The 21,809-nt window shown below is 35.2% G+C and overlaps 1 protein-coding gene across 1 annotated transcript in view; it reads right to left on the bottom strand.

Annotated features, from left to right (window-relative positions):
* The window catches only part of LOC135078361 (apoptosis-stimulating of p53 protein 2), a 449,764-nt gene that overhangs the window by 119,047 nt on the left and 308,908 nt on the right, over positions 1-21,809 (bottom strand). The gene's annotated exons all lie outside the window — the stretch shown is intronic.

Genomic DNA, 21,809 nt, shown 5'->3' with positions numbered 1-21,809 from the left:
TTAAGGTAAAAGGTAACGCTCTTACCTTTAAAGTTTATGTAAGTTAAACAGCATTTGAGGAATAATAATGGACGCCTACCTTTCATGCTGGATACATTTTTGATAAAATTACTCACCTGTAACAAAAAGAAAGAGATTTATTAGAACACACATTGAAAGAGGACAATCGGGTTTACATCTTTGCTGTAATTATTTGTGTTTGCTGTGAAAATATAAACCATTAGGTAAGTTAAGAGTCGTGCATTTGGATGGATGTCCTACATAAGTATTTTTTATGGATCTGGGTATACTCGTACAATAATGAATGATAATAACCTCAGATCATAGAAGGGAATAGATGTGAAACGGGGGCGTGGCGCGTGTCTCCGCGATATGCCCAGAAACGAACATCGGCCGCGTAGCTAGGTTAGTCGCGATTCAGTCGTACTAAGGAAATGTTCTCCGAATTTTTTGGATAATGCGTCGTTACGTGCAATAAAACAAGTGAAACGAAGAACTACAGGAACAATGGAGTCATTTACTACATGTAAGTATTGCAAATCCATTGGTATTTTGGTTATAAATAAAAAAAACTTAACATTTTTACGAACGAATTCAGTGCCGTAACAGTTACTGCGATATCGAAATCAGTGGTGATAAAAATTCTAACACACTTGTACATTGACGATTTAGTTAGCAACCACTTTATGTCATGCTCAACTACTGCGCGATGTATTTAATTTCTTCCGATATCCACTGTCGTGTGAAAATACACAGTACGGCCGCATGTGCCGGTCGTAACATAGTGCCGTGCTCGTGTCCTAATGCGGTTTCCTATTATCGATAAATAGAAGTAAATTATAATTTTCTATTTTGTAATTTTACATAAAAAAATTATGTGTTACTTGCGATTATAAGATTTAAAAAAAAAATAATAACAGTAGAAGTAATTAGTAACTGTCAACTATGTAATTACTATAAGAGCTAGTTGAAAGCCTAATATAGGCATTATTTTTGATAAACATATGCGGTACGCAGATCGCCATAATTAATCCTTCAAGGCCCGCGAATCTAGACACAATAGATAATCAATTGTTATGACATTAATTAATGCCGTCTGGGACTCAAGCGGTTAAAAAGTAAATGCGTGATAGTAGTTAATAATAACGTATAATAATAAAAAGGTTTTCATACATAAGCATTTTGTGAAACCAGTTTCGAGCCTTGCCCCTAGCGATTTAAAGTATCGATATCTTGTCGACTTCATTTTATCTTTGTTCTCTCACTAGTTTTCAAAGTGTGCGTCACGTCACGCGGCCATTGATTGGCCATAAGGCACGCCTTCTGGCCAATCACAGCACTTTTAAGTCGGTTGCACATGTTGTCGTAGACTCTCAGTCGCTTTGTTTTTACACAGTTGAATGTGTGTGTGGGAGCTGTGGTGGGGGAAATGTGGGGACACTGGTTCTCGTTGTAGTTACGCGCGACTTCATATCTATTCTCTTTCTATGATCTGAGATAACTCATTAATTTATGAAACATATTACTTCAGCGTAAGACAGTCAACTTGCTGAATGTTAAAACTCACAAAAACGGAATGGAAAACATATGTATTATTATCAATTCAGAGAACTAATATTATTACTAGGACGTCGTCAAACAAGGAGTTGTTTATCCCAAAGCCTTTTATTAATTATACTAAATACAGCCAATTAAGTCAGACAAGCCGAGAGAAAAAACGCATTAGTTTTTTGACAGGCGCCTGAATAGCATTCGGTGGGGAAGACAGCCACTTTTTGTGCCAGTTTGTCCTCTGAAAATAATTAATTTCGAGGCAAACGCGTCAAAAACGATAATTCAATTTTGACGACGTTCCTCAGCGAGCCTATTACGTAAAGCTGATGCGACTGGAATAGAAAATATAAAAATAAACAAGAACAATAGAGTTTTCTGAGTACAGAAACCTCGTTTTTCCTCAAGGTCTAATAGTAATTGTAGATTCATTTTCTTAGATTCTAAAATACACAGACCAAGCTTTTTTATTCATCAAAGTCGTTTAATTTCCACCCAAAAATCTGGACAATTTTTGAAAAGTAAAGACCAAAATGCAGCTTAAAAACATAGTGACTGAACCCACTTGTGACTTAAAGTCAGTTATTCGGATACCATGCCGCGGCTGAGTTCGCACCGAGTGCCGGGTGGGACTGGTCAAACGTTTGAATCAGCCAGTATTTTCCACGAGGAATTTTATTGCACTGGAAAAAACGTAGACTTTATGGGGGATGTTACGGAACTGTACTGTTAGTCTATTTTGTTACAAAGTTAAATTGATTAAATGAAAGTCTGCGCTTGAAAAAAACAGACAGAAAATTCTAATGAGACATCGCTACAAGATTAACGCCCGTATTCACAAACGATACTTGCTTAAGTGAAGCAGCAAATCGAACGCACAGAGTTGAATAGAGCTCTGTGATTGGTTCGTGTGTCACCCTGTGCGTCCACGCGCACTGTGAGACCTCATAGTAATGATTGTGAATACGGGCGTAAACCCTCAGTTCAGTTATGATATAAACTTCGGAACAATTGAACCATGTTAGACGCCCACGAGGGCTTATATACCGCTGTATTTACCTCAATAATATTGTTATACAACAGAAACAACCACCCACAGTATAGATTGTTTCATCCACGAAGACGCGCCCCACCACTTTTTGGTTGATCAATCAAGCAATCCGATCGTCATTATTGTAGTGTGTGTTTTAACAGCGTTGCAATCGGATAAAAATATCCATGAGTGCACACGCACACTACAATAATGACGCTCGGATTGCTCAGATCAAACTCCCCGCACCCCGCGCTTCCCTCGACCAAAAAGTGGTAGGGCGCGTCATCGTGGATGAAACGATCTCTAGAAAAATATTTCTGTAGGTCGTCAAAATAGTCATAGTCATAGTCATAAATGTTTATTTCATCATGTTGGTACATTTGGATCTTAAATAATAATACAGTCCCGAAACATGGCCCTGTAAGGGCATTGCAACATTGTAGGTACCAGTTATTATACATAAAAATATTTAAATCTAAATTATCAAAATAACAATTTTACAGACAATTGCTTAGATATATTTATTTATCTAGAGTTGACATCAAATAACTCTTTTAGAGTGTAGAAACATTTACTTAGTACCTAGCCATTCTTTTAATTTATTATAAAACAAATGATCATTTTCAATGCCTTTTATTTCCTTAGGTACCTATCATGTTATATATTCTTATCGACATCATTATGATAGGTTCCTGAGCTAACTAGATGTAATTTGGTGAAAGGTGGAACTAGTCTATTTCTATGTTTAAGGTTTCTTTCCTGAGGATAGAGATCTTTGGCTTGGGAATATTCATGACAATTTTTTCTGACAAGTTTACATATTTCTATAATATACAAAGAGGCAAGTGTAAGAATGCTGTAATATTAACGATCAAATGAATGTTGCCATTCTATCCCTTTCGCCCTTGTCAACCATTTTACGAGCGATCGCCGAGCGTAATGTGGCAGTGTCCCTGATGGATATTAGCGAATTCGTTCGAAATTATGCAAATTATTAAAATTATCGGCGACACCGCTGGAATACCAATGAACCACAAACCTGTGGGTTTTCGCGCCTTCGAATTGGGTTGGAGAAAACACGAATTCTGTTTCATTGATTTCAATGATACGGAAAAATTTGATTCTTTCGACAAAGTACAAATCGTTCGTATCTTTGTATCAAGAGTGATTTTTATTGAATACAATTTAAATCGTAGAATTCGTAATAATAATGTGAAGCTGGACATGACTAAAATACTAAGTCATTTACATTTTCAGTGATAGCATATTAATGACAGATAAATGCCAACACACTCGTAACAAAAATCTAAATGTTATCTACGCATATTTTAATATAAACTTAATTGCAAAAAAGTACAATATAACTTGTGTTTTTATTTTAGCTACTCTAGGTGCTATTCTCATCAACAAAACAATCTACATTAAATTCTCTAATAGCATAACATACCAAAAATATAATGGAAATAGAATAAAAGCAGAGATATGATTTTGCTATCTCTACATCATCTCGAGCGTGCATGAGAGGCCTAAGCCCTATATCACTAGAGTACACGCGCGGCCTACTATAGTAGACCAGGGTAACATTTTACGCTATAACTTTTTTTAAACTTGCGCCAGAGAGCTGGCATTCCAGGAAAGCCTCGTTTACTAAATTTGTCAATAAGCCAGTAAAGCTTGGGTTGCTAGCGCCTGCGCACTTTTCTAAAATTGGCCGTCAAAACTGCGGGTCTAGTCAAAAGCCCGAAATCACTCATCAAAAAAATTATGGAAGACTTGCAACTAATTGATTTACCACGATTACCAGGCAGTAGAAAGTGTTGAATACTATGACAGATAAAAAATAAATCACATTTTTCCAGTATATTTTGTTTTTGTTAACATGGATTTCAGAGTGCAATTTTGGCCCAAAAATTTACAACTTTTAAATCTGTTTATAATGTTTGATCCCAAATAGTTATTTAAAGAAACTTTGATTATAAAATAACTATAATAAACACTTATATTATTTACATTGTAATTTTATTCATTAATTGCTTACAAACTGATTAACAGTGATTTTAAATTGGCTTACCAGAGTAGGCCGCGCGTGTATTGGTGTAAGAAAAGGGGCGCGTGTACTGTAGTGATATTGAAGCCGCAATAATACCACATGGCGAGTGTTGGTAAAATACGAAAAGATACAGTAGGACCATTGAAAATTCACCAAGATGAAAAGGAGGCTGACAATAGTGACTGAGTTTCTTGCGCTGCTTCTTCTCAGCACTGGCCCATTTATTGTCCCGAAGCAGTGGTAGGGTTAATACTGGGACGTGTAAAAGTGCTTTTTAAAAGCCTATTTGCAAAAATAAATGAGTTTTGTGTTTTTTTTTTTCATTAAAAATTTTTCAATTAACGGTTTTTGAACATAAGTATTCCTCTGACAAATAAGTTATCGCGGCTTAACAAAATTCAAGCCATGAAAACAAAGCCTTCGTTTTTAATAAAACAAGACTTTTAATAGCTTTGAAATCAATAGTAAATAATTTAGTTAATGAAAAGTGAGGTCGCAGTTACTCTTTGCTGTGCAAAATTTACGGGACAATCGCTTTTGACATAAAAGGTAGGTAGATAGGTATACCAATTTGATAATGATTGAATCTAATTTGAAAATAGGTTTTTGCCAGTGCTTTTTTTCGTTGGATTTTCATGACAATTATTATCCAAAATTCGTCATACCAAGATAACACAATAAATTAATACGAGTATTCCAGATCCTACTACCAATTTGTGTTTTATGCCCATACACGGACATTAATCGCAGATGATCGGGACAATGGTGTTCCGATTCAGTATTAACGAACGTTCCGATTTGGAATAATCGAATATTTGTCTGACGATATCGCTAGCCGCAATTATGCTCTATTTGGTTATGAATAGGTTTGCTGAAATTCGGGCATTCTACTAATGTACAGACTATAGCATTTCAAGCTAAATACTGAAGCATTTTGCACTAGAATTGATGTCTAAGGCTGAGTTGCACCACTATAAATAATTTTAACGGGTATTTTGAATGAAGTTTGACAGACTTTTGACGTTTGTTATAATTAAAGTAAGTTGGTCGGTTGTACCAAAAAAATCCCTGCGGAATAGGATAGCTACAAATAAGTAAAATGCTTCGCCCTCAATATTAGTATATAATACTTGCTTTATTGATCAACTTGAAAGATTTTAAAGCAGATATCCCGACGGATCACTATCCAAAGGACAGTTTCCTACCAAAATATATATTTTTAAACCGGCAGACATTGGTGACTGAGTTTGTTGCGGCGCTTCTTCTCAGCACTTGCCAAATGTTTGTCTCGAAGCGCTGGTAGGGCAAAAAAAAATGAGACATGTATAGGCTCCTTAACCTCCTTAATTAAAGATAATTTTGATTTTGATTTTAAATATCTTAGCACAAGCTATCAAAATATCTTAGCGGTGGCACAATCTATTCCAAAACGCAATCCACTCGCGAGGCTCTCGGGAGCGGAGCCTCATTAGCATAGAGACCGCTCGGGACGATTCCGATCGGGTTAATGAGGAATCCAGCCCACAATTGAGTTATCGGGCCGATGTGACCTTGAAACGAATGGAAATTGCGGATAGAAGTATTTTTAGAAACCTCAAAATAACTTCATATTTTTGTGAAACTTTTTAAGTACACATTCTTTAGAGAATTTGTGGGTTGCTATCATTTCCAAATCTATCATATTGCACTAAAATGTTTACCTCTTCTTTTAAAATGTTAGTACTTCATTGATATACCTCTGTAACAATATCAATTCACACACATGGTTTGTTTGAAAATGTAATTCTAGTTCGTGAGCGACAAGTGTGTGTCAAAATAACTGTTCTTAAACATATTATAAAAATAATGTTTAAGAACCTTAATTTGCGTCGTATTTATGCATTATCATAGTGTAATTAAAATAAATAAGAAAGTGTTGTTTGTGTCTACGTCTACTCCACTCACCTTGTAATCTTTAACCGCTACAATATCAGTCTTTCCTTTCACTTGCTGATCGCCCCTCAAAGTGGACTCGTCAGTCATCGTGCCTTCATCCACCAATATCTCCCGGCTGTTCTTCCTAGAATGATTAATAAGGTCAGGTCTCTCAGCACTAATCAGATTGCTAGCGTTTTCATTACTGCAGTTCTCTCTTCCCGACTTTTTGTCATCGTCGGATCGGGATTTGTCATCTGAACATTTGATTTTGAAGCAGGATATTGATGTTTTATCTTCTTTAGCGGCGACACGTTTTATTGAATCCACCGTGGAGTATTTTGAATCGGGCTTAAGTTTGTCATCTGACTTTAGTCGCTTTTTCTTCCCATTCCACTTTTTGGTTTTCGTTGGGTTACTATCGTCACTCGTTCCAACGCTATCAGAACAGACTGGGTTGACGAGAATCTTCGTTGATTTCGCTTTCTTTTCTATTTTCCTAAGATTTAATAGGCTCCCGGTCGAATGTATTTCTGTTGGGGATGACGGGTGTGAGGAGTCCTCGCTTAGCCTCCGGGCTTCCTTAGGGTTCAGTTGTAGGCCCTTCATCGCCGAAGCTTGGTTCCTAATCTTGCTAGAGCCGAGTGGTCCCATAGCCACCGGTGGTCCGCCTTTGAACAACAATGCCGTCTCCGTGGGCTGGCACACACAAGCTAACATTTTCATATAGTCATTAACTACTTATCACTATTATCACTCACATATTTTTTGGTGTTTCGGTAATGGGGTTTTTCGTCTACGATTAAAAAAAGATTAGTATGACTGGAAATCTAATGGGTCATTCGTGTAAACCTAAAGAATCCTTAAATAATAAATACATAGTAACAAAAGAGAACCCCGCATTTGAAGTTGAAATTTTTGCTTATTTTTTTTTTACGAGAATTGAATCCAATATCCCGTTTAATATGTCGTGAAGATGAATGGAAACGAATTAAGAGCATCGCACACAATTTTTTAATTATTTAACATTCAGGTTTAAAACTAATAAAATGTATGGAGAAAAAAGACTATCTGATATATCTTTAACTCTATCTAGATAGTCATTAAGCCATGAGAGAACAGGAATTTTCTGGGCAAGATCCACCATAGATCGTAATATGTGCAGATGCGATCTATGGTGGGATTATTATAAAAGCGAGCCTTAAAAAACTATTCAGGGCCCCTAAATTCAGATTAGAATACTCATACTATCGCAAGTCTTACGTAGCCGCTAAAAGGCAGCCGGCATTATACGACACGTTCGGGCTTCCTGCGCGCCGATATTAAGCTGCCGTCTAATGTGGCGCCCGATTGTTTCCACTGCCGCCGATAATAATCTGCACGAGAATGGCAGTGTTAGCACGTCATTTTTATCGTGTGATCGAAAATTTACTTTTTTAAGTGAACCGTATATTATGTAGAATGGACCAAAAAAGAATAAGTATCTCTTTAAAACTTAAATTCAGATTCCTGTTCTTCCAAAATAAGTAGGTACTCTTATTCATATTTTATCATATTGTCACTTTTGAGCTTATTTTAACGCTTACCGGATGGGAATGACAATGGAGTCAATTATATCCCTTTTCAAGCGATAGATAAAGTTTTACCTACTGACGAATAAGTACCTATCGTAGATGAGTAAGAAAATAGTTCTTTTGAAGAAGGGTAAAATGCAAAATTCTCGTATTTTACGTACGAGTAGGTGTCAAAATTAGGTAAAAAAATGTTTTAACGCGAATTAAGAATCAGGCATTACCTACTTTGATTAAGTTGGTGGAGAAGAAAAATATCCTCAAACGCCATTAATTCTTCAAAAATCCCGTTCTACAGTAGAAACGAACAGCATAAGCTGCATTGTTGGAAGCAAAACACGAGGCAACAGTATCTCTAATATCCTAGTAATATTTCGGCGAGATGATACTGACATTATTAGTACTGTTTCGTAACACTGACTTAAGAGTTAAGATCTTGAACGTGATTAGACTTTTTTAAGATGCCTGCTGCAACGAGAACAAGTGCATTTTTGCGCTGATAAACTTTTAAAGTAAATCTTAATTTACTTTGTCGTCGTCAAAGAAAAACCTTTTAAGCGAAACGCGACTGCAAACTGCTTTTAATTTTCAAATCCACTGCAATTCATTATGCAGCATAAATTACTTAACATTAAATTCAGAAAGACACTTCTTCACCGGCGACATCGCTTGAAATTTATTACCTCTATTTGGCCTCTAAGGGCCACTTGGATGGCCAATCTAGTGAGCCAAGAGAAAATTAAGATGGATATTTGCGTACGTTCATTAAGAGGGTGGCCAAGTGTTGGATGGTTGGACCAACGATCCTCAATATTAAGGGAATTACTGAAAAAGAGAAAGTGACCTGTACCCCAAAAAAAAAAATTTTTTATTTATACGTCAATTTCCACGACTTAAAGCAAAAGTGTTTAAATGAAGCACTCTTCAGACTTTTAAAATCCCAACACCAACGCATCGCATCCCAAAAATCCTTCCAGCCGCAGTTTGCTCCAACTTCGCTCCAAAACGAAAGGGTTGCGGCAAACGTTCGCGCCGCATTTGCGGCTTATTTCGCCCAAAACTTGGATGCATGTATCAGACTGTTTGATAAGAACTCCCGAGACGAAATAAAGGCTAAAAAGTGGGGATGTGGGAGAATCTCGAACCTTTTGTTCGGTCCGAACAAAGTTTTATCCGTTTTCTGGAGTTGGTGCTAACTGCTAGGCGATGTGAGTGACACCTCATTTAAGTTGTTGCCTGACGTATAAATATGGGCCAAATTGGAACATGTACCCATACAAGTAGGCACAAAAAAGTACTTCAATTATTTCAAACAACATTAATAGACATCGATAAAGAATGACATTATTTTCTGCCGGCAAAAATTGTGTTAAGGAATGTCTCTGACATTGCTTATTTTATTCCACACTGCAAGCAAGAAATAGCTCTAGTACCAAGATGAAGTCATAATACTTTAATATCAGTCGTCATAATAACGATTAAACTTAAAGCCCATAACATAAATACCTTTTAGTGCTACCATAAAAATAGGCATAAAATCTCGCGAGCAAAGCCTAGATACAGCGCCTATGATCATATCTACCATTGAGATACGTAAGCGAATAGACTGCAAATGTTTCGCCTCTTCACGACGGAAGGGGGTTCGGAAACACCCCACCAAGGAAAGGGGGGTTGTCTACACCCCCCCACTAACGCGTGAGGTAGACACATTTTGTATTCGAGGGAAATACTAACGAATTGTGTGGATATATACTAGGTTCTGACAGACGATCTCTGAATGAATTCTGTGATGACAGATAGGAGTGTGACCTTAGTATGATGAGGAAATAATTGCTTTTCTGAGAAAATGTTAACATGCTCTTTATATTTCTTTTGACGAACGAAGACAATACCGCTTATCCGTGATATATCAGATTTATAGTAAGGTAACTTTAAGTGCGATCAAATTAACAAAAGATTTTAATTTAGAAAACGTTTAAAAATATTGATACATACGAAGTGATCGGAACAATTTATTACAAAAGTGCCTAAACCCTTTTTTGTTTATTTAGGAAAATGGCAAAGAATTAAATTAGGTTACCCCAATAAAAAGTTGTGACACGTGCCAATAAAGTTTGAGCTGAAACTCAAAACCATCTGATGTCATAATCGTCTATTTTTGTACAAACTAATTTTACCTTTCATAGCATCTTTATTTAATACATTAAACTTTAAAGTGTTCTAATAGTTACTATCGTTTTCAACATTTTAAATAGCCAATGTGTTAATTCCATGCAAATTAGGTAACTATCATTCCTAACATTCTGCACAGTCAACGTGTTAATTCCATTCAAATGAAGACTAAACGAACTATTAAAATGAATTCCTATCATTATCATACTAAAACGTTTCTATCACCTAGAGTTCCCAAATAACAACTAAGCGACGTTTCAATACTATCTCATCTACATAGAAAACTCATTCGTGGGGCATCTCATTTGGAAAATAATAAAACAACGGTGAGGGCCATTAAAAGCGTTATTATTCAGCGAGTGGAAACGGAAAATTAAGAAAAATGCGCTTCGTCTACGTATAGGCCGCGAACTGGTTAAGGGGTGGATATTTCAAAGCTTTTATAGACCAGTATTTCATTAGAATAGTTTGGATATTGCTTAAAATAATGGGTTACCTTTTCATACGCCCCAGAAATTAAAAACTTTTTACATATTTTAATATAAACAATACCCGAGTGCGCAAAATACTCTTTTCTTAATGTGAGAAATACCTGTATTTTTTCAGCAAAAAAACTCATTATATTTCACAACCAATAGCATTTACTCCAGTGCCCATTAATCTCAAGCTAAGCTGTTCATAAATCATGTCTTAGAACATTTTTAAACGTACTTTTGTTGGAGTCTACAAGGCGGCTATAAACGGACCACTTCTGTATTGGTTGGACAGTTAGCAAAAAAACTATTTTTTTTTTAGGATCTCTTTTCTTAGGAATGACATTAAAAATCTAGTGTTTTCTTCCACCTTAATAGCCTCTAGGGTCATTAATTATATAATTTTATCTGTGGTCGCATTTAATACATTTTTTTTATCCATGACAAGGCAGGTAATTGACCGCAATCGCACTGTTATTAAGTGAGATGCAGTCCAGGATAGTACATATCTGCCCTGTAAGTGCCTATTCACTCTCGCCTTGAAAAGGCCCGGATTGCAGTGTTCAGGAAAGACAGCAGCAGGCAGTGAATTTCTAACTATGTAAATCATTACAAAATGAATTACCATTAAAAGAAAAATATTTGTCAAATCTCTTGCGTACGAGTATAAATGCTTACAATAAACAACCAACCAGGTATAATACTGAAACCATCTTGACAATGACAGCATTTTGTTATCTTAATCCAAGTGCTGCCTTAGGTACCTTATAAACTTTGTTACCCGTGTAAGCCTGGCCTTAATCATTCCTAATTGAAAGTTATTAGAGGAAATTATGAGACCTCTAACCGAGTTTCAAGCCTAGGTAGGAGCGTTCTAATTATAAGTTTTTTATTGTGCAGCGAAACCGTTTAAATTATAAAACTTTTCAATTGATGTGGTCTGGAAATATTGAAGGGGCGCAATAATTTGCCAACGTTTGGTAAATATTATATTTATAAGTTTTCATTAAAATGTTGTTCCAGAAGGTATTTATTCATAATCTTTCGTTTTTTTTTCGTTCTCCTAGTGATGTGCCGTTCCTGGGAATATACTAAATACGGGAATAGTACCAGAAGCGTACCCCAATTATAATTTAAAAAGAACTTTCCTAGAACGCTGGAACCAGGAATATTCCCGCTCCTGCTAAATCTTAACTTTGACACGGCTAAAGCTAAGGGGGAGGCTTTTTGGCTCGAGATTTTCTTTTTCTTGCAACAATATCTTCTTTTCGGGTACATTTTTCGCGACACAACTCATCCCATCATTCCAAAATTGTATGCGGATTAAATATCTCCCCATTTTCGAGCTAAAACAAACACTCGAAGCGCGGCTCAGAGCAAATCCAATTCCAGAAGAATTACTTATGCATACCGTGGCGTGCCACGATTTTTATTTCCCACGAATCACAGAATAACACGTCTTATTCTGTATTATAAAGAAACGAAAGAGCATAGAATTTGATTTGACTTCAGTAGACTCCTCGATAGGGTTGTCAAAAAGTTACAACCTAAAATTTGACACATAGATAACGAGCTTAAAGATAAAATATAAAAAAACACAAAATTGTCTGTAAGTATTAAGTACTAAAGTAAAATTAACTGGGTTGCCAATTTGTCTCGGGATAGTCTCTAAAAGATTACAATGTTGCCAACCCTAAAACTTTTTCTATATTTCAATGCAAACTGGAGTCGTACGTGGCGCGTCTAACCGAAAGTGTGGAGATTTTTCTTTTGAAAATTCGTTGAAGATTTTTTACCTTTTTATTACAAGCTTTATATTGACTTCACTTGTTAGTATGTGTGGGACAAATCTTGCAACTGAATTTAAGACCAGTTCTCCTCAACCGATTGAGCTGAAATTTGGTATACTTATGTAAGTACGATGACAATGCAATATTATGGTACCATTGAGCTGGTCTGATGATGGAGTCGGGAGGTGGCCATAAGAACTCCTAAACAAAACGGCGGAAACTCGTCGAGTTTGGGTTCGTTGGATTTGTCTTTTCAAGCACTTTACTGTTAGATAATGTCCAGGGTCCTGAGATTAAGATATAACTAAAAAGTGTAAAATAAAATTATAATAAAAATAAACTTTTTTAAAAACAAGCTTTTATTCTGAATTTCGAAAGCTTGTAGCGCAAACAGAGAAAAAGAGGAATAAATTCCATGCGCGATACAAGCTTTCGAAATTCAGAATAAAAGCTTGTTTTTAAAAAAGTTTATTTTTATTATAATTTTATGTAGATTAGAATGATTGTTCCTCTTTAGGTTTCACGTTTTTGTGATATAACTCAATATTCTATTATCTGGTATGGAATGAAACCAAAAATTATATAGAAACAGTACGTGGCAATAAGAAACGTGCCGTGGCATGGCAAATATGGCAGCAAAATTATAAATTTAGGTATTTGTACGAACTGTCTACTAATTTGATTATCAGAGTTCGTCGATGAAATTCTATTAACATTTCCAACTAATTACTTATTACATTTCTAAAACAAAGTTACGAAAATATGATGATGTTTTAATTAATTAAAAACTTGAGTTTGATAAAGCAAACGGAATATTAAAAAAGTATCAGATATTTTTAATTGAAATAACTTTTATTTTATACTGTTTGCAGGATGAAAAGTGTAACATTCAATGTGTTGATTAGAGCCTGAAAAGAGGGCATTTATATGTTCGATTGTAATTACTAAACTGAATTAAAGGAGACCTTTTAAAGCTTTAGCTGCCTAATTACCGTTATACGACTTACGTCATACACAAAATTGGCGCCCAACGTGGGTTTTGCGAATTTGTACTCAAGGCCTGATTTAAAGCTAGAGATTGGAATGTTGTAGGTCTATTCTTTCTTTTTATGTTTATTTTTACTACGCATAATCGAACCTTGAAACTCATAGTGTCCCATCTATTAATTACCATCAATCACGAGTATGATAATAAGATAAGCCATTACTCAAACAAAATCATGTTTTTTTTAATCTGCACTTTACTCGAATGAATGTACCATGAATGATTTTTTTTATACAGAACATCACTGACTTGATGATTTTTACAGTTTCAGAGAAAATCTTACTTTCAACACAGTCATGAATGACGATGCATAAATCATTTCAACAGCGTCAATACAAATCGTCAGTTTGCGTCAATATAAACAAACCTAATACTCGTTCTCGTATGCTTGAACAAACATCAATTATAATAACAAATCATCAGCATGCTAATCACGTAATTAATCAATACAGCTAATGCAGGATTTATTGCTCAATTATTAAACGCAAACATGTACCGCGAGTCACCGGGGGCGGGCGGTCATCAAATATTCGCTGTGGCAATAAGCTCATTACCGTGGGTAAAACAGAACAGCCAGCGATGGGTGGAATTCCGACGCATTTGGTAATTTGTATGATTATAAAATTAACCTAAGATGAAGGTGTCGGACTGGCCAACTCGACATCAGAAGATCGCTGGTTCGAACCTCGCCGTTACTGAACGAGTGAATAGTTTTAGCTTAAACAGTGGCGAAAATACGCAAGTTCATCGCCATAAACAAAAAGAAGAAGGAAACAGGTAGTTAACGGAACCAAATAAAAAACACTACCCGTCTTCGGGCGCAGTCGGGTAAAAAACTAAGGAAAAAATACTTTTTGTGACGTTTTTTAGAATATTTTTCATTAAGCTTTTCAGTTAATTTTACAGATTGTATTTGGCTTTCTCTTCTTATTAGACTGTGTTATTAGCAATGACTGGAGTTAGAGGACTAATGCAAAATGAATTATGGAAGAGAGTGGTACTAAAAGGCAACGAGCGACTCGCGTACGAGTATGAATGCTTTAGCAGTCGCGAAAATTAGCTTAATGTTTCTTACCGCGTTTAGAATTAATTAAATAATCGCTTAGCAAAGAATGGCTTACGACGAGTGAGAATTCGTTATTTGTCTTGTAATTTTCTCGTCTTGTTGATTTACTGTATTGCAATGTTCTTAAGTTTCTAAATCAAAGTAAAGATTTGCATTTTTGTATGTTTGTGACGAATAAACACAAAAACTACTTGGCCGATTTCAAAAATTATTTCACTTTTAAAATGGTACATTATTCTTGAATGAAATAGGCTATAGTTACTAAGGATGTGGTCTCCTATAAACTCCGTAGATGGCGTAGAGCGTCAAGTCGCGTCACTGGTTACTATCGATAGAAACGTTTCACGCCAACGTCTGAAGCCGCGTATAGCGTTTAATAGGATACTGATGCCCGGTTTCACCATCAATCCCTAATTTTTAAGTGACCCCTATGAAAACAAAATTCCTGTTATGTATTACCATAGGGGTCACTTAAAAAAATGGAATTGATGGTGAAAACGGGCATTAGTAGCCTATACCTAAACGAAAACCGTTTAAAGTCGCGTGTAAAAGCTAGTCCAATATATGAATAAAGCTCCAAAATTACATTTGCATGGAATTAACGTATCCATCAGATGTATTCCGGTTCGATTGTTCGGAACTCGATTAGATACCGATTCTGATTTACGGCAGTTTTAAACTTGGCCCTTTCTATTAGATTATTGGGGTTAATGGTCCGAGGATTACCTCTTGAATTACGATGTGGGGACGCGAGTAGGGGCGGAATCGATAGGTTGCTACTCACAACACTATTTTGGGTTGTCGACACGGTATCACTAAAGAGGAACTGAATTTCATGAGCACAAATCACACTAGAGAAATACGCTATAATATATTACAAGATTTGATAACTGATTTATCACCCTTTATATGGTAGATACGGTGCTGATAGAGCCATATTACCATACCGCACTATGCTAGAAACAAAATGAATCAAAAAGTGAGTGTGAAAAATTAAGTGGATGATCAAAATATCTCACACTTCTTTCTTGTAAGATAAGATAAGATAAGAAAAAGTTCTTCTTGTACAATGTCTTTATCGATATATTTATCTAAGGTAACATTATTATATGAATCCCATCACTAGCTCAAACTGAATTATATATCGGGCTATCTATCAGGCTATTGAGCGCGGTGATTCGCTAATAGGGGTCCGAAACAAATATCCTGATCGAAGATTACACCTAATGTATGCAGGCCGCAGGTTCCGTGAAGGCTTCATAATAAATTAAAAGTTTTATTCCTGAAAATATTGGTAATACATAATTTTCTATGAGTTGGAAACAAAAATAGATTCTCTGACCATCTTTTAACATGAAATGCTAGCTGGAGCTCAACACTAAAATGAATTCGTAAATGTTTATTTTATAGGAATAATCGCAAGTTTGTATTAATATTTTTATCCGGATTCATGGACTACTGTAAAAGCACAAACTTGTATCAATTTTGTATCTAGATGGACTGAAGACGATGTTGATAAAATTGATAGATATTCTACAAATAGTTCTCAGAAATAAGATCAAATACTGTCCTTCAGAATCAATATAAAACTTCAAATGTTTTTGCCAAAGCAAAACGGGCCATTAGATTAAAAGTTAAGGACTACATATTACATCAAAATTCATAAGCCCGCCTCCACTAGAGCGTAGCAACTACCCTTTGATCTTGGAACCATAAGAAATACAAGTTTAGTGAGCTTGAAAATGTCAGGAAACTTTCAATACGCAAGCTTTTGGAAGCCTTTGATTGTATCGGTTGTTAATTTTGCCAATTTGTTGGTTCGCTTCTTCCGCTTTCAGACAAATGATAAGTTTATTGCTCTGAGAAAGTGTAGAGGACGGAAAATATTTCTTGGAAATCTTTTTCTAACACAAAAGAAGGTTTGTTTTATTAATCTTAATACATTTCTGGTCAATTGTATGAGGATAACTTTTCAGCGTGAGCTTCCTCAATTTAAATTATTTTCTTATAAATTATACTTATTTTGTAGAGTCTAGGTCTTACTCACTTGATTCAATACAAATTTCTAATGGATCATATATTAAGCTGAAAATAAATACTCCAACAAATATTTAGAAAATTCAGGAGTACTAAATCTAGAGCTAGTCTTATCTAGCTCTCTAGTACTTATTTAGAGATGTAGTAAAATGTTCTATCTTTTAATTTTCTTTGACATAAGACGCGCTTAAATGACAAAAGCTAGGTCTTCACCGTCGGTAGGGCTTCGCCTTGTTCGTAGCTAAGTGCCTGTTCTGGCAAGATTACAAGGAGCTATTTATATAAGTATTTTATAGACTGCACTCTGGTGCTTTTCTTAAACAAGCGTCGTTACATGGGCAGTAATTTGGTTTGCAACCATTTACTAAGAGATGCCAATGACTATATATCTATACTAATTGTATAAAGCTGAAGAGTTTGTTTGTTTTCTTGAACGCACTAATCTCAGGTACTAGGTCGGATTTGATTTCTTTTTGTGTTGGATGACCCATTTATCGAGATATGCTTGTCCGTTTTCACCATCAATCCCTAATTTTTAAGTGACTCCTTTGAAAACAATATTCCTGCAAAATTTATTACCATAGGGGTCACTTAAAAATTAGGGATTGATGGTGAAAACGGGCCTTAGGCTATTATAACATCACCCCACAGCCAATAGGAACGGAGCAGTAAAGAAAAATGTTGCAAAACAGGAAACATTACTCAAACTAGTTCATTTATGAAGTTGTAGTTATGAAATTTATTTTTATAGTAACTTACTCATCGAAGTAGAACTAAAATATTCAGCATCGAAGTCTCTGCTGTACCTTTGTATTATTTAAATAGAACCCATTAAATTCAAAATGCAAGTACTCCGGCGAAGTCTCTATAAAATGCATCGCTTTTTCCTAGACAATGCACCATTATCATGGCTTCCTGAAAGCCGGAATCCATCTTTTGCTTTTAATACATATTTCGATTGACGTTTCCCTTGAATAAGTTATGCTGTTTACATGTAATGGATACTGGACTCTCTTTTGTTTCTGGATTCCAATAACAATGGATACTGTTTAAATTTTAAATAAAAAACTTGAAAAAAATCGACCTCGGGACGTTTGAGAAGCGACTCAATTCGCTAAGAAATTTTAATAATAATTTTTATTTTACTTTAATAGATTTTTATGCTTAGATTTTAGGTTTTAGATGAGAATTTTTATTATCACGAGATTAGCTTTCTCGTTCGTGAAATCACAAAAATATTAGGACTTCTTTTGTTTAAAAATACAAATAGTTCTGATTTTTGTAAGAGACAAAGATACATAAAATATGTACTGACATTAGTGTCTATAAAATGAATTTAAATTAAGCCGTGCCAGTTCGCTTGAGGTATGTTAGATGCCTATGGACAGCTCCATATAGTCCGGGACACCAAAGTTGATAACTTAGTTCTTACACGTATTATAATCAACGAGAAAATTAACATCATTACGACGAATAGAAGGATCCCAAATTTTTAAGGCCTGAAAATAATAATATTCTAACAAACAATACAAGTTTCAAGTTACAAATGAGGCCAATAAAATATCAAAGCGAAATAATTTCGTAAAAGTTCCCGCAAAGTTGCCAGTACGTTCTGAAAGTTGCCCTTTGTCACTTCTAAAGTTGCGGCAACTCGCAACTTTGGAACGTTCGCTTGTCATATTAGAAACAACTTCGAAACTATTGCGAGGGGAACCAACAGACTGTATGATGTCATACCTACTTTATAATGTGAACTAAGTTGATAGTTAGGAAGGAAAATTATGCTTAGTTTTAGAGAACAATCAAGACTCGCAATGCTGATTATACGAGAATTTACTCTAGCTCATAACTAATTGGAAACGCGGAAATATTTACAGTTTATCATCTAAACTAGCGGCCGCCCGCGACTTCGTACGCGTGGATCCTGTTTTACCCCCTTAGGGATGGAGTTTCGTAAAATCCTTTCTTAGCGGATACCTACGTCATAACATCTACCTGCATACCAAATTTCAGCCCGATCTGTCCAGTGGTTTGGGCTGTGCGTTGATAGATCACTATGTCAGTCAATCAGTCACCTTTGAGTTATTGTATATTAAAGATTAAAATAGCATTTTAATTTACAAATTAATTTGGCATTAAAGTTTTAAATAAATAAATAAATTTATATCTAATAACAGTAGGTTTTCATTATGTAACATAATTCGTGCGTGCACTGCCCAGTTCATTTTATAGACCGTGTTTTAGGTTAGATTGTCATTTTTCCCGCGTTTTATTTATTTATTTAACTTGCGCACGTACGCCATAAACGATCAAGCAAATAAACGTCTGTACGTGTTTGAGAAAAATATTAACTGTTGCTTAACCGTTTTTCTTGGGGACGTAAAGAGACGACAGATTGAGATCGTCCATATTGAATTAAATATTTAGAGACACATACACAAGTCATGCCGGCCATTGTAGAAATCATTTCAGCCATAGGACATCCACTGCTGAACATAGGCCGTTCAGCAGTGGATGTCCTATGGCTGAAATGATGATGATGATGACACTAGTCATGCAATTTCAAAAATGTATGCAGGTGAGGCCGCGGCAGTTTGTTTATATAAAGCAATATCTTGGACATCAAATTATATTGGATGATTTTTTTAACAGTCTCGATATTTTTACAGGATGTTCTACGCATGATTATTAACAACTTACACTATAGGACCAACTCTGAAATAACAAAAAAAAAAACAGTTTCATATATTTTGGTTGAATTTTTGTCTTATACAGCACATTTTTTAAAATCATCCAGTCTAACTCGTAGACAAGTCAAATTAAACAAAAATTTTTCAGTATTTTTTCAATCATTATAGCGTGTATTTCATTATATGCAAATTATCTTCAAAGGCAAAAACCTTTTCCGTACCTCAAAAACTTCCCACAAAAATTCAAGATCAACCATTTTTCTTATCAAACAAGATTTATTCATGAGAATTCACAAAATGTACGCAAAGCAACATGTTTTATCAATTTCCAAAGGTACAGAGATTAATCAATATGTTGTCATGGAAGAAATCCTTCAACATCTTATTTCATTGTCATAAGAGCTTTTTTTGGACGACAACGGAAACCAACCTGTTGGATGCGGTTCGTTATTTTAACGCCTTCGTAAGCTCTGAAGTTAAAATGAGGTCAACGGAAAACTTTTTCGGGAAAGCTCTCAATAAACAGCTTAGTTGATCAACGAGTTTCGCTCGCTTTTAAAGAATAAAGTATGTTATATTGTTGTTCGGTCTATTGGAGCTTTCAAGTCAGATTCCTTGAACTAAAAGCTCGTTGTGAAGTTGCTGTGAACTTCCAAAGTTTTGTGAAAGAGTTGCGTTAATGGTTTTAGTAGTTTATGTTGGCTTTTTAAACTTAACTTTGTTATTTGGGGCAGTTTAACTTGATATTAAATAAGTTCTTTAGAAGATTATGTTTTAACTTTTTGGTTGTACCTACCTTTGTTTATTCAATCAAAGGTTAAATTATAGGTATTTCAGAGTTCTTTTCCCGGTTGTTTATAGTTCATATTATTATGTTTTTCACTACTTTCACAAAAATATTAAAACCATTTTGAGACAGCGTTGCTGAACACTGAACAGTATATTATTTTGTATTCGAATACTTTATTCTGTAAGCCGTCTTAATCCGCAGCAGGAACGGTAGTTTAAAGCCCGATAATACTGAACGCATTGCGCTGAAAACAACAAATAGGGATTTGCTTCTGTATGAATACATATTAAACAATGGTTACGGTAGACCCACACTCACGTTTGCACTCAAAGACTAAGTGAAAAGAAGGAAGAATAAAAAATCATGTACATACTCGTAATATTTTGATTGCGTTTTAAGTAGTTAAGTTGAACATCTGAATATTTACTGCTTAGTCTCTGTGGAACAAGCGTAAACATGATAATATTCAATTTCCTATCAGATAATCAAACTTGAAAAATACAACTGATTTAGCACTCCTTGTGTGAACTGGAAATTGAACTCTGAACCTTGGAGTCCAGATAATTTTCTATTTTTTTACTTTCGATAAGACGATAAAAGTATTATAACAGACTTTTGAAAAGCACTTTTACATTTTCTAGCGTAACTTTAACTCTACCAACAGGACAATACAATGGGCCAGTACTGGGAAGAAGCTCTTCTAACTGGAGAGAGCCTGCTGAAAGTTCTCTCAATTGAGATGTACACTGAATATTTATAGCCGCACTATTTAAAGCAGAATTTGCATTGACGATGACGAATTTATAGAGGGCTAGATTAAAGCGGCTTACGCTCGCTCGATTGAATTAAGAAAATGTTGCTGTAAAGCCGCTGTTCATAAAACAATACCAAAATAATCTTTTATGCCTTGTTTTAACGTAGAAAAAAACGGTCTGATATACATATCTGGGGGCACGGCAGTGCCCCCGCCAAGTCGAGCGCGAAGCAAACACTGCCGTACCATCTTTACTGGAACCATTTCGCCGCATTTTCAGGCCCCTATTTGAGAACCTCTGGATAAGACCAGAAAGCAGAAATTTTCGTCATCTAGTAAGCTATAATCACATACTTAAAATCCAAAATTTCAAGTCTGTAGGTCATTTAGTTCCGAAGTTAAGCGAAAGCAAAGTTTCGCATTTACGACACTCACTCACTCACTCACTGATGATCATCACCCAAGTAACACGCAATCTGTATATTCACTGAAGTTAAGATTGATTTACGTTTTAAAGTCAGACTATCACTTTAAATCAGTTTTGACTTAGTTTAAATGCTTTTGAGTAGAATGCGGTAAAATTTACAATGCATGAAGCTATTATATGGTCTAAAAAAATTAAGTTAATTGGCTTATAATCATACTAAAACATTAATTACTTTTAATATACAGCACCTTTAACAGCATTTACACTAACACAAAGGTTAAAACCGTATATTAGTAAATAAGAAAACCTAATGCATTAAATAAACGTTGTCGAAATATTCTATAGTGCATTCAGATATATTAACACATTTTACAGATTGAACGCATTTTTATGATCTTTTCTTATGCTTATTTACTGCTCAGCATTAGCCAAACATTTACTAAAGT

The sequence above is a fragment of the Ostrinia nubilalis genome, chromosome 14, assembly GCF_963855985.1.
Source record: "Ostrinia nubilalis chromosome 14, ilOstNubi1.1, whole genome shotgun sequence".
Lineage (NCBI taxonomy): Eukaryota > Metazoa > Arthropoda > Insecta > Lepidoptera > Crambidae > Ostrinia > Ostrinia nubilalis.
This window is presented reverse-complemented; position numbering and strand designations above follow the sequence as displayed.